This window comes from Macaca mulatta, chromosome 10 (assembly GCF_049350105.2).
Source record: "Macaca mulatta isolate MMU2019108-1 chromosome 10, T2T-MMU8v2.0, whole genome shotgun sequence".
NCBI classification, from domain to species: domain Eukaryota; kingdom Metazoa; phylum Chordata; class Mammalia; order Primates; family Cercopithecidae; genus Macaca; species Macaca mulatta.
In genome coordinates, this window is record NC_133415.1 from 28,656,843 (window position 1) to 28,669,625 (window position 12,783).

The window sequence follows — 12,783 nt, forward strand, 5'->3', positions numbered from 1 at the left end:
CCCTTCCCAGGACATGCTGAAGCACACACCTGTGGACCACCCAGACTGCCTGCTGCTACAGGATGCCCTCCGCATCCCCCAGGACTTCTGTCTGGCATCAGTGAGGACATTGATCCCGCTGGACTGTAGTCACAATGGACTCCCAAGGGGCAGGTGAGCTCAGGTCCCAGCAAGGCCTCACACTCAGGTTGAGGAGCCCAGGGTGGACCAGATCCTCTGATGGTACAGGCATCACTCTGTGCCCCTTGTCTCTGCAACCCTGATACCCCATTCCCAGCCAAGGAGACGTTTTCAGTCCTTGATCGCCCTGATTTGATTCCCTGTGGCATTCTGGGCCCTAGGCTGAGAGCTTTAAGCCCAGTGTCTCAATAATCCTCCTAAGAATCCAGTGAGCCAGGAGAGGACACAGGCCTGGAGAATCTCTCCAGGTCTGCCACAGAGTCTTTGAGCTGTGTCAGAGCTGGATTCCTTACCTGGTTCTGGCTGTCTGGAGGTGCCAGACATTGTCCCCTGCACCAGGGAAGTCGGACTGTGAATACCTCATTCTTGAATGCAGACATCTGCCTCTGGCCAGTGTGATGCCATCAGGGTGACCTGGGTGGCTAAGGGAGCAGGACATCTCAGCCACTTTAGATCAGCCTTCATGAGTAAGAGCCAGGAAGGGAGCCCCACAGAGGGAAACGCTGGTACTAGAGGTGGCCGAGGTCATCCAGGTTGCTGGAACATTCCACATGGGCTCCTGGATGTCGAACAGCAGTTTCCCTAGGGACCCTTCTTGGTGCAAGGGTGGGGGTTAGCCCAGTGAGGGGAAGCAACACTCAGCATTAGAGGCACAATTCACCCCTGTGTGTCGGCAGCCTGGCCCAGATCAAAGGCTGCATGACTGATAGAGGTTGTTAAATGGCCCTTAGGAGTGAAGACTGCCTGGGTTCATGCTCGTTCGTTAGGTTTGTGAATGTGGGGCAGGTCTGGAGAGTGTCTGATGGTGCATAAGGAGCTGTTTCTGTGCAGTTGTTGGTTCTGGTTTGCAAAACCATGGAATGTCACTAGTTTGTTTTGGTCTGGGGATATCTGAAAAATCTCTGGAAGACTTCGAGTAGCATCAGTTGTAGGTCATCTTAACTGTACGCTTTCAATACACGCACCTACATATTGCAGTATACATAGGTCACACAGTGTGTCATGGAGACACGAAAGACTGGGACAGATGGTCACTGGCCCATGGGAGCCCCCCTGACTCTGAGGGTGGCTGAGGGGAAACTCTGGAAATCCTTACGGAGTAGAAACCATCCAGAGCCCAGGTGAGCGGCATCTGTAGACCCCAGGACACTTCAGCATCCCGGCAAAAGGCAGCCTGGGGTCTCCCATTCCCTGGGTGTATTTTTTTTTAATGTATCTATCATATATGAATTTGGGTTTGGTATTTGGCTCCCTCGTTGTGTCTGTTCTATATTTTTGTGTTAATGCCAATACCATATTGTTTGGATCACTATAGCTCTTCTATGTCATTTTTAATCAGGGAGCATAATACATCCATGTACTTTGTATTTCCCAGTGCTGAGATTGCTGGATGACATAGTAGTTGTATTTTTCATTTGAGGAGGAACTGCCGACTATTGCTCATAGCGTGTACATCAATTTACATTCCCACCAGTAGTGTCAAAGAGTTTCCCTCTCTGCAAATCTACACTGTTGATTGCCTTTTCAAAATTCTGTTTTTGTTTTTGGCAACATACATCTTATGTGGATGGGGACACTCTCTTAGTGTGGCTTTGCTTTAAATTTTTTTGATGATTAGTGATGTGGACAAGCTTTTCCTTTACCTGTTAGTTCATTTCCTGCCTTCTTTTCAGCAATGTCTATAGATTCTTTGCCCAAGTTTTGTTGGATTATTTGGTTTTTGTATTTTCTTACTCTGTATTAGTTTCCGGTATATGTCAGATGAATACCTTCAGCTATATGATTCCTTATACTCACTGCCTCGCAGCATCCTCTGCTCATTCTCTCTTCTGCTCAATGACCACTGCCTGTGACCCATTCTTCTCCCTCCGCAGGGCAGGGCCCCGACCTCCTGCCTCCCATGTTTCCTTATACTCATGGAGGCCTGGCCTAGTGTGGGGCCAGCCACATGGCACAATGTCCAGACAGGCCAGTTGTCATGGAAAATGGCATCTGGGGTCTCTGAGTTGGCTATTGAATGCAGACTCACCCCGCTCACAACCAGTCAGCACCACTGCCACCCAAGCAAACCACCCGGGAGCCTGGAAATTGCTCTGCCCACCTGTTGCCATGGGCACAGACACATACCACAGGGAGGACTGACAACAGACCCAGGCCATCTGCCCCTGGTGCCCAAGGATGACATTCAGGGACCTGAGGATCACCCCAGCCCACCCACCACAACCTGTGTCCATGTAGGCTCCCACAGGGCCTGAGGACAGGCTAACCCCTCCCAAAGAACCCCCACCCCACAAGTGCCCAAGTACTCCATCCAGGGACCTGGGGATAGACCTGCCCTTCCTGCCACTTCTGGTTTGTGCTTGCACCAGCAGGGGGCCTAACAACAGGCCAGACCACCTGCTGCCGGCATCCAAGCCTGCCATCTTGGAGCCTGGGATCACCCTGCTCTACCCATGAGCACCATCGGGGGCCCCAGGGCAGGTTCATCCCACCTGGCATATGTATGCATGAACTAGAAATGTGTTTGCCTGCCGGGCGCAGTGGCTCATGCCTGTAATCCCAGCACTGTGGGAGGCCAAGTCGGGTGGATCACCTGAGGTCAGGAGTTCGAGACCAGTCTGGCCAACATGGTGAAACCCCATCTCTAAAAATTAGCCAGGCTTGGTGGCACATGCCTGTAGTCCCAGCTACTCTGGAGGCTGAGGCAGGAGAATCGCTTGAACTCAGGAGGCGGAGGTTGCAGTGAGCCGAGATTGTGCCACTGCTCTCCAGCCTGAGAGATAGAGTGAGACTCCATCTCCAAAAAAAAAAAAAAGCGAAAGAAAAACAAATGTGTTTGGGGCTGTGATACTTTCAACAACTCAGAGACATGGGGAAGCAGTTGATACGACACAAAAAAGTCCATGGCAGATCCACCTGACAGATGTGATGGCAGTTCTGCTATAAAATCAGTCTTGGTTTGACATTAAGGTTTGTCACAGCTCTTGAAAATTTGGCAGTGAGGTTGAAGGTCTCTCAGAAATTTCGTGTACCCTTGTATTAGGTATGCATGAATAAAGTTAGAAAATTTTTTTTATCTTTCTCTAGAAATAAATATGAACTTGGGTTAACTTTCTGAGTCAGTTCCCTTGGAAACCTGGAAAAGGCGGAATGTCATCTGTGTTGGGTTACCAGACTACATATAAAAATGGCCCATAGTTGGTCATCATCATCTGAATTGGGAGAGCTATGAATGAATTGTAAACAATGGGGGCATCTAGAGTTAGAGAAGAGTAATTGCGATTTTTGAAGTCTGCCATCAACTGAACTTTGCTATTGTTAGAAATGTTTTGAAGTCTATGGTCAACTTTTTGGTGGTTTACTTTGGAGAAAAAATCAAGAGGTAAACCATACTTTGGGTTTCCCTGAGTGCAGTGGTGTTTGTAACTAGGCATGTCCATTGCTGGGACTCTTGAAAACTTTGACCGTGGGACTGTTAAAAGAAATCTCAGTTTCTTTTTGGGACACAGGCTTCTAAGCCGGGTAGCCCTGTGCCCACCCATGTGACCTTGTTCCTTTGCACCTGAGGTGTCACTTGGGGAGCAGAATCCAGAGAATAGCCCCTGGACTGAAGTGTGGACAGCTGTGAGGACTCCTGCTAAAGACACAGACATGATACCAGTCTGCTGGCACACAGTGTTTCGTGTCTTGTATCCTTCTACATGATACCAATGGCCCTATTGGCTTCATAGGGACTATTTTAGTCATGTCAAGATCGTGCCACACACTCCAGCCTGGGTGATAGAGCAAGACTCCCTCTCAAAAAAAAAAAAAAAAAAAAAAAACACACAAAAAAGGCCGGGCATGGTGGTTCACACCTGTGATCCTAGCACTTTGGGAGGCCAAGGCAGGCAGATCACTTGAGGCCAGGAGTTCGAGACCAGCCTGAACAACATGGCAAAACCTTGTCCCTACTAAACATACAAAAAAATTAGTTGGGCATGGTGGCGAACACCTGTAGTTTCAGGAGACTGAGGCACAAGAATCACTGGAACCTGGGAGGCGGAGGTTGCAGTGAGCTGAGACAGGGCCATTGCACTCCAGCCTAGGCAACAGAGTGAGACTCTGTCTCAAAAAAAAAAAAAAAAATTATATATATATATATATTTAACATACTTTTCCACTTAAGGTCACTGTTGTGCTGTATAAGGTAGTATCCACAGGTTTTGGGAATTAGGATGTGGGTGAATCCTTCTGCGGGGGGGGGCAACATTCAATCCATTACATAGGGTGACCACAACCTGTGCCCTGAACCCTCTCCAGGGTTCAGCTTCTCAGCAGAGTCTGTGGCCAGGCCTGAGGGGAGGGTGAACATGTACCACCACCTTGTGGAGACGCTCAAGTTTGCCAGGGGGCAGAGGTGGAGGCTGGGGGACCCTCGCAGCCACCCGAAGCTCCAGGTGAGGTTACTGAGGTTGCTGGGCTGGGGGGCTGTCCTCCTCCCTGGCTTGAGACTTAGCATGAAAGGAGGGTCAGGCCCAGCAGGGTGAGGTTGGAGGGAGATGTATGTGGTTCTAGGCCAGGGCAGGACTGAAAGGGGTCCCGGGGTGGCAGGTACAGGGGTCAGATGCAGGAGTGGCACCATATCTCAAAGGACCTGGAGGGTGGGCAGAGTCTAGACCTAGCCTGGGCTTGAGGGAGGCCTGGCCACAAGGTAGAGGACAGGCTGGAGGTGGCCCCCATGGGGGCTGAGCTTGTCCTGCCCTTGGTTCTGCACATCCCGCCTTGCCCCTCACTGACCCTGCCACTTGCCCACCCACCCCAGAATGCCTCCCAGGACCTGCTGGGGGAGACCCTGGCCCAGCTCATCCGCCAACAGATCGATGGCCGGGGGGACCACCAGCTCAGCCACTACAGCTTGGCCGAGGCCTGGGGCCATGGGACAGGCATGTCCCATGTCTGTGCTGGGGGAGGATGGCAGCGCTGTGGCTGCCACCAGCACCATCAACACACCGTGCGTGGGGCCTGGGGGAAGGCTGGTGGCCTCACTCCTCCTCTCCTAGACCTGCACTCCCCCAGCCCCATGTCCCCTCACTTGTCCCCATGGGGCAGCACCTTGCTTTTGGCCTTTGTCTCCTCCTCTGTTTCAAAAGAGGCCCCCACCCCTGACATCTCTGGCTGAAAGGCTGCTGCTGGGGTGGCCCCGAGCCAAGACTTACCTGGGAATGGGCGGCCTCACTCAGAAGGGTGCCCTGATATGGGGGCACAGGTGGGTCTTTGGGGACCCCTCCTGGGTGATGCCAGGGAGAGAACAGTGGCTCCAGCATGCTTCGGGGCAGCTGTAAAGTGAGGGGGTCCTGCAAGGTGGGCAGGGCAGGCGGTGTCTGGTGGGAGCCCAGGCTCTGCCTCCATGGCTGCAGCTTTGGAGCGATGGCGTATTCACCACGGACAGGCATCATCCTCAACAACGAGCTCCTGGACTTATGCGAGCGATGCCCCCGGGGTTCCGGCACCACCCCCTCACCTGGTGAGAACAAGGCTTCCCACCTGGGGTCCACAAGGGCCCCCCACCAGGGGAGAGGCGGGAGGGGGCTGGGCTGGGGCTGCATGCTGACCCCTGGATGGGTTACTGCACTCGCTAAGCCGCTGTTTGCTCAGCAGTGAACGGAGACAGGGTGGATGGAGCTCCCGGAAGGTGCTGGCCCCCAGTTCCAGGCAAGCGGTTCCCGTCCTCCATGGTGCCCTCCATCTTGATCAACAAAGCCCAAAGGTCGAAGCTAGTGATTGGCGGGGCTGGCGGGGAGCTTATCATCTCTGCCGTGGCCCAGGTGAGTCTGGGGGGCTCTGGGCTCAAGTGTCTTCTCTGGGCAGCATACTGTCTGACTCTCCCTGGAGTGGAGATGTGAGGGCTGATGTAGGGTAGAGGGTACCCCCTTTCTCCCTGCATCCCTCATCTCTCCCCCAGGCCATCATGAACAACCTATGGCTTGGCTTTGACCTGAGAGCTGCCATTGCAGCCCCCATCCTGCATGTCAACAGTAAGGGCCGTGTGGAGTACAAGCCCAGCTTCAGCCAGGTGAGGCTGAGGTCCGACCTGGATGCCTAGGGCAGAGCCCACTCCCCAAGTCCATGCTGCTCAAAGCCACCTGAGAGGAACTCAGTCACTGAGATTCTTAGGCCAGGTACACTTCAGCTTTGGGGACCATAGGAGTTGGGGACCTTGTGAGGCCACTGTGGCCTCCAGGCCAGTTCCGTGGCCTCCAAGACAGAGAGCAGGGTGTTGTCTACACTGCTCCCAGGCTGAGAATCTCAGCACCTTGGTCTCTGGTCTGTGGTTGATGCCATTTTTCAGAAGTGAGTTTTAGTTTCCTGGCTGGGGCCTCTCAGACTCTCCCTCATGGTGACTTTTTCCTTGTGTAATTTTTAATTTATATTTGTGACTTTATTTGTAAAAGAGGTTGTTTTTCCTGTGGCAGTCTGTAAAGTGATTTTCTTCTGGGGCATTAGGGCATTGGTGATAATTTTTACTATATGTACAATTTTTTTTTTTTTTTTTTTTTGAGGCAGCATCTCGCTCTGTTGCCCAGGTTGGAGTGTACTGTTACAATCACAGCTCACTCCAGCCTTGACTTCCTGGGCTCAAGCCATCCTCCCACCTCAGGCTTCCAAGTAGCTGGGAGTACAGGTGTGCATCGCCACGCCCAGCTGGTTTTTTGCTTTTTTTGTAAAGATGGGGTTTCACCATGTTGCCCAGGCTGGTCTCAAACTCCTGGCTTCAAACAATCCTCCTGCTTCGGCCTCCTAAAATGCTGGGATTACAGGTGTGAGTCACTGCGCCTGGCCCTCATCCATGTTTTGAATGAAGTGATTCTTTGTTGTGAGGGCCGTCCCCACACTGTAGGATGTTGAGCAGCATCCCGTGCCTCAGCCTGTGTGATGCGGTAGCACTCCCCACCACACACACCCACTCATGACAACCAAAACTGTCTCAAGACAGTGCCACATCCCCCTGGTTGAGAATGGCCGCTCTAAACCAACAGGCCCCTAACTTCCATAAACAGCTTTGCCAGCTGCAGGGCGGGTACATGGCGCTCTCTGGGGATCTCGCTAGAGGGATCTAGGACTCCTGCCCCTCACTGGTTCCTGGGAACATCGGCTGTTCCTACATCACCCCAAATGTGCCACAGAGGTTGTTTTAGTCTGCCTGGGCTGCCATAACAAAAATACTGGAAAGTGGGTGGCTTATAGCATTTTACAGAAATTTATTGCTCACAGCGCTGGAGGCTGGGAAGTCCAAGATCAAGGTGCTGGCAGATTTGATGTCCTGTGAGGGCCCACGTCCTCATATATGGCGCCTTCTTTTTTTTTTTTTTTTTTTTTTGAGACGGAGTCTTGCTCTGTGCCCCAGGCTGGAGTGCAGTAGCGCGATCTCGGCTCACTGCAAGCTCCGCCTCCCGGGTTCACGCCATTCTCCTGCCTCAGCCTCCCGAGTAGCTGGGACTACAGGCGCCTGCCACCTCGCCCGGCTAATTTTCTTGTATTTTTAGTAGAGACGGGGTTTCACCGTGTTAGCCAGGATGGTCTCGATCTCCTGACCTCGTGATCCGCCCGTCTCGGCCTCCCAAAGTGCTGGGATTACAGGCTTGAGCCACCGCGCCTGGCCTATATGGCGCCTTCTAACTGACATAGTGTAAGAAGCTAGCTAGCTCTCTGGGGTCCCTTTTATTTAATTACTTTAGAGACAGGGTCTCACTCTGTCACCAAGGCTGGAGTGCAATGGCGTGATCATAGAGCTCTCTGCTGTACCCAAGAGATCTTCCTGCCTCAGCCTCCTCAGTAGCTGGTTCTGTAGGTGCAGCCCACTATGCCCGGCTTCTGGGGTCTCTTTTATAGGGCGCTAATCCCATTCATGAGGGCTCTACCCTCATGACCTAACCACATCCCAAAGGCCCCACCTGCTGATACTATCACATTGGTGATTAGCTTTCAACATGTGAATTTTGGGGGCATAGTGGGCCCACCTGGATGGTCCAGGATAATCTCCCCATCTCAAAATCCTTAATTGAATCATATCTTCAAAGTCACTCTTGCCACATAAGGTCTAATCTTGGGTTGTAGGGATTGGGACATGGACATATTTGGAGGTCGTATGTGGGAGAGGGGCTGGATGGGGCTAATTCCTAATGTGGGCTTGACTGCGTGGCTGGAAGGGGTGGTCTGGCAGACTAGGAGGAAGGTCAGGGAGCAAAAGCTGGCTCACTTTGAGATGAGGGGCCAAGCCGGCCCACCCTCGGGCAGACCTGCCGCCATCACTGACTCTCTTGGGCCGCTGCCAGAACTCAGGCGCTCTGTGTGGTAGCCTCCCCCTAGTTGGGCTCCCAGGCCATGGTCCCAATGGCTTCAGCTGAACTTCACGCCCTGCAGGGTGACAGAGCTTCTCCCCTTGCAGTTTAACCAAAGTCCCAGATCCAGCTCTCAATGGGGCCCCTCTGAGCAGTCTTCATGGGCAGGGGAGGGCTATGGAGAAGTGGCTGGCTCAGGTCTGTGGGGCCACCTTGAGACCTGTTGGTAGCAGCCACCTGTCCCAAACCCTGTGGGCCAAACAGGAAAAGGGAACCAAAGGAGGAAAAGGCTGCTAGACACAAACCTCAGGTGCCCCATGGTGGGAACCTGGCTCTGTGCTCCCAGACCACACCTACATCTGGGCCGGGGTGCTGGGAGGTTGCCTGGAGCTTGCTTGGGAAGGCCTGGCCAGTCTCTCCCATCAGTGCCTCCCAGCGGCACCCACAGAGCATGATAACTTTGTCCCTGCATGTCAGGGAGAGGAAAAGGGGCTCCTGTTCCCCGCAGCAGGGGTACAACCCTAACTCCGTGGTGCCAGATTCTAACTCAGTTGCAGACTGAGGGTGCACTCCCTGGACTCTTGGCCAACCTGGGACTGCCACCCACCCAGAGAAGGCTCGTTCACCACTTGTGAACTGATGGATCTCCATGTTGGCATTGGCCGAGCTGTGTGCAGTCTCAGACTCACATACACGAGCAATCCCCCAACCACCTCCAGAGCATCTGGACAAGGTGCACAGGCACCTTGGACTCAACAAGCCAAATAGAAGTCAGCCGTGAGGCAGCTGAAAGCTCTGTGGTGCCCGCCTCGCCTCCCTCCTGTGCTACTTGTAGAATCCCCCCCCCACTGCCCCCGCCCATCCCGTCCAGCTGTGTGGTTCAGCCCTGGCTCCACCTCCTTATTTCTTTTCAGTCTTTATGCTGCTGGCACCACCACAGTCTACTCCTCACTCTTAATGCAATAAGCTTTGGAAAATGCACATCTGACCCTGCCTGGAGGTAGTTCGGAGACTTCCTTGGTTCCTGAGGCCCTGGAGGAAGCCCATTCCTCTCCCTCCCTGCTCATCCCACCCTGGGGAACCTGCCCAGGCCCTGCCCTCACATCAATGCTGCACCACCAGCAGTGCCAGCCAATGTGCATTCCCAGCCCAGCCAGAGACTCTTACAGCTGGCTCTTGAAACATCCTGTTACACAGAGGAAATCAACACCAAAAGGGCAGCATCTTCAAGTTGCACTATAATCAGCACAGATCAGACCCTATAGGGTACAGCTAATGCAGGGCTCAGAGGAAAATTCATCGCTTAAACAGTTACGTAGAAAATAAGAATCAAGGCCGAGCATGGTGGCTCATGCCTGTAATCCCAACAGTTTGAGAGGTGGAGGCGGGCGGATCACCTGAGGTCGGGAGTTCAAGACCAGCCTGATCAACATGGAGAAAACCCATCTCTACTAAAAATACAAAATTAACTGGATGTGGTGGTGTGTGCCTGTAATCCCAGCTACTCAGGAGGCTGAGGCAGGAGAATTGCTTGAACCTGCGAGGCAGAAGTTGTGGTGAGCCGAGATGGCACCATCTCCAGGTCGGGCAACAAGAGTGAAACTCCATCTCAAAAAAAAAAAAAAAAAGGAAAAGAAAAGAAAGAAAGAAAAAATTAAGTATCAAAATAAATAGGCCAGCCACTGTGGCTCACTGCCTGCAATCCCAGCACTTTGGAAGGCTGAGGTAGGTGGATTACTTGAGGTCAGGAGTTTAAGAGCATCCTGGCCAACATGGTGAAACCTTGTCTCTACTAAAAATACAAAAAAATTAGCCAGTTGTGGTTGCAGGCATCTGTGATCTCAGCTGATTGGGAGACTGAGGCAGGAGAATTGCTTGAACCTGGAAGGAAGATGTTGCATTGAGTGGAGATCGCACCACTGCACTCCAGCCTGGGTGACAGAGCAAGACTCCATCTCAAAAACAAACAAGCCAGGCGCGGTGGCTCACATCTGTAATCCTAGCACTTTAGGAGCCCCAGGCGGGCAGATCACGAGGTCAAGAGTTCGAGATCAGCCAGGACAGCATGGTGAAATCCTGTCTGTACTAAAAATACAGCAACCGAGTGATCACTTGAGCCAAGGAGTTCGAAACCAGCCTGGGCAACGTAGTGAGACCCCCATCTCCAAAAATACATAAATAAATAAATAAATAATCAAATAAAATATTAAGTAGTATTTACAGAAAGAAAGAGAATATCTTTGTGACCTTAGAGTAGGTAAATGCTTCTCTTTTTTTAATTCTGTTTTTTTATTTTGTTGCATACCAAAATTTTTTCTTAAACAGGACACAAAAGCTAGTATAGAAGAAAAAAATGATAAATTGGACTATATGAAAATTAAGAAATTCTGTTCAACAAAAGACATCACTGAAACAGTGAAAAGACAACTCACAATGGGTGAATATTTGCAGAATGGCTTGAACTCAGCAGAGGTTTCAGTGAGCTGAGATTACACCAGTATAACTTGAGACAGAAAATGCTTGTGCCATTTAACCAGCTGATCTACTCGTGTGAATTTCTCCTCCAGGTTAACCTGAACTTATTTACACAGTACCATAGTGTTTAAAGAAGCAAAAGGCTGAGCACAGCTTCAATGTCCCCTAGCCAGGGGCTAGTTCCCTGAATTGTTCTGTTTAGATTTTTTTCACCTTGCACACACAGTATTTATTTTCCACACTAATGAAAAAGGTAAGGCCATCTTTTTATACCTATGCCTTTGGTGTATTGTTACAGGGACTATTGACCTAAAGGAAGAAACTGAGGCAAAATTAGTATAGTTTATTTGGGCCAAGGTTGAGAACAGTGGCCCCAGACACACTTCCAAGTTGCCTTGGGGAGTGCTTCATTCGACCTTTGTTACAAGCAGTTTTTGTTTGTTTGTTTGTTTTTGTTTTTAAAGAGATGGTGTCTCACTATGTTGCCCAGTCTGGCCTCCAATTTCTGAACTCAGGTGATCCTCCCAACTCAGCCTCCCAAAGTGCTATGATTACAGGCATGAACCACCATGCCTGGCCCAAAAGCAGTTTTGTTTTATTGTTGTTGTTGTTGTTGCTTTTTGAGACAGTTTCACTCTGTCACCCAGGCTGGAGTGCAGTGGCATGATCTTGGCTCACTGCAACCTCTGCCTTCCGGGTTCGAGCAGTTCTCTGCCTCAGCCTCACGAGTAGCTTACAGGCGCCCACCACCATGCCCAGCTAACGTTTTGTATTTTTAGTAGAGATGAGGTTTCACCATCTCGGCCAGGCTGATCTTGAACTCCTGACCTCATGATCCACCTGCCTTGGCCTCCCAAAGTGGTGAGATTACAGACGTGAGCCACCATGCCTGGCCACAAAAGCAGTTTCTTTTTTTTTTTTTTTTTTTTTTTTTGAGACGGAGTCTCACGCTGTTGCCCAGGCTGGAGTGCAGTGGCGCGATCTCGGCTCACTGCAAGCTCCGCCTCCCGGGTTCCCACCATTCTCCTGCCTCAGCCTCCTGAGTAGCTGGGACTACAGGCGCCCGCCACCGCGCCCGGCTAATTTTTTGTATTTTTAGTAGAGACGGGGTTTCACTGTGGTCTCGATCTCCTGACCTTGTGATCCGCCCGCCTCGGCCTCCCAAAGTGCTGGGATTACAGGCTTGAGCCACCGCGCCCGGCCCAAAAGTAGTTTCTTTAAAGACAAAAGAGGATAAGGAGACTGGGCATGGTGGCACACACCTGTAATCTCAGCACTTTGGGAGGCCAAGGTGGGCAGATCACCTGAGGTTGGGAGTTTAAGACCAGCCTGGCCAACAGAGTGAAACCCCATCTCTACTAACGATACAAAATTAGATTAGTTGGGTGTGGTGGCACATGCCTGCAATCCCAGCTACTTGGGAGGCTGAGGCAGGAGAATCGCTTGAACCTGGGAGGCAGAGGTTTTGGTGAGCCAAGATTGTGCCATTGCAGTCCAGCTGGGCAACAAGAGCAAAACTACGTCTCAAAACAAACAAACAAACAAAAATTAGCTGGGAGTGGTGGCGCACACCACTGGTGGTCCCAGCTACTTGGGAGGCTGAGGCAGAAGAATCCCTTGAACCCAGGAGGTGGAGGCTGCAATGAGCCAAGATCGCGCCACTGCACTGCAGCCTGGGTGACAAAGCGAGATTCTGGCTCAAAAAAATAAATAAATAAATAGTAAAAGAGGATAGGGAGTGGTTTCATATAAAATTGTTTAGCAGGAATTCTCAGTGGTTTAGAGAGGTAATGTAACTGCAATGGGT

The 12,783-nt window shown here is 51.4% G+C and overlaps 1 pseudogene across 1 annotated transcript in view; it reads left to right on the plus strand.

Moving 5' to 3' along the window:
* Nucleotides 1–6,405, plus strand: part of LOC100427985 (glutathione hydrolase 5 proenzyme-like) — a 48,305-nt pseudogene extending 41,900 nt beyond the window's left edge. Inside the window, exons 9-14 of the transcript XR_013399471.1 lie at nt 11–153; nt 4,483–4,619; nt 4,985–5,173; nt 5,580–5,686; nt 5,818–5,987; nt 6,125–6,405. The product of XR_013399471.1 is annotated as a glutathione hydrolase 5 proenzyme-like (transcript). The remainder of the gene's footprint in view (nt 1–10; nt 154–4,482; nt 4,620–4,984; nt 5,174–5,579; nt 5,687–5,817; nt 5,988–6,124) is intronic.
* Nucleotides 6,406–12,783: the final 6,378 nt, after the last annotated feature.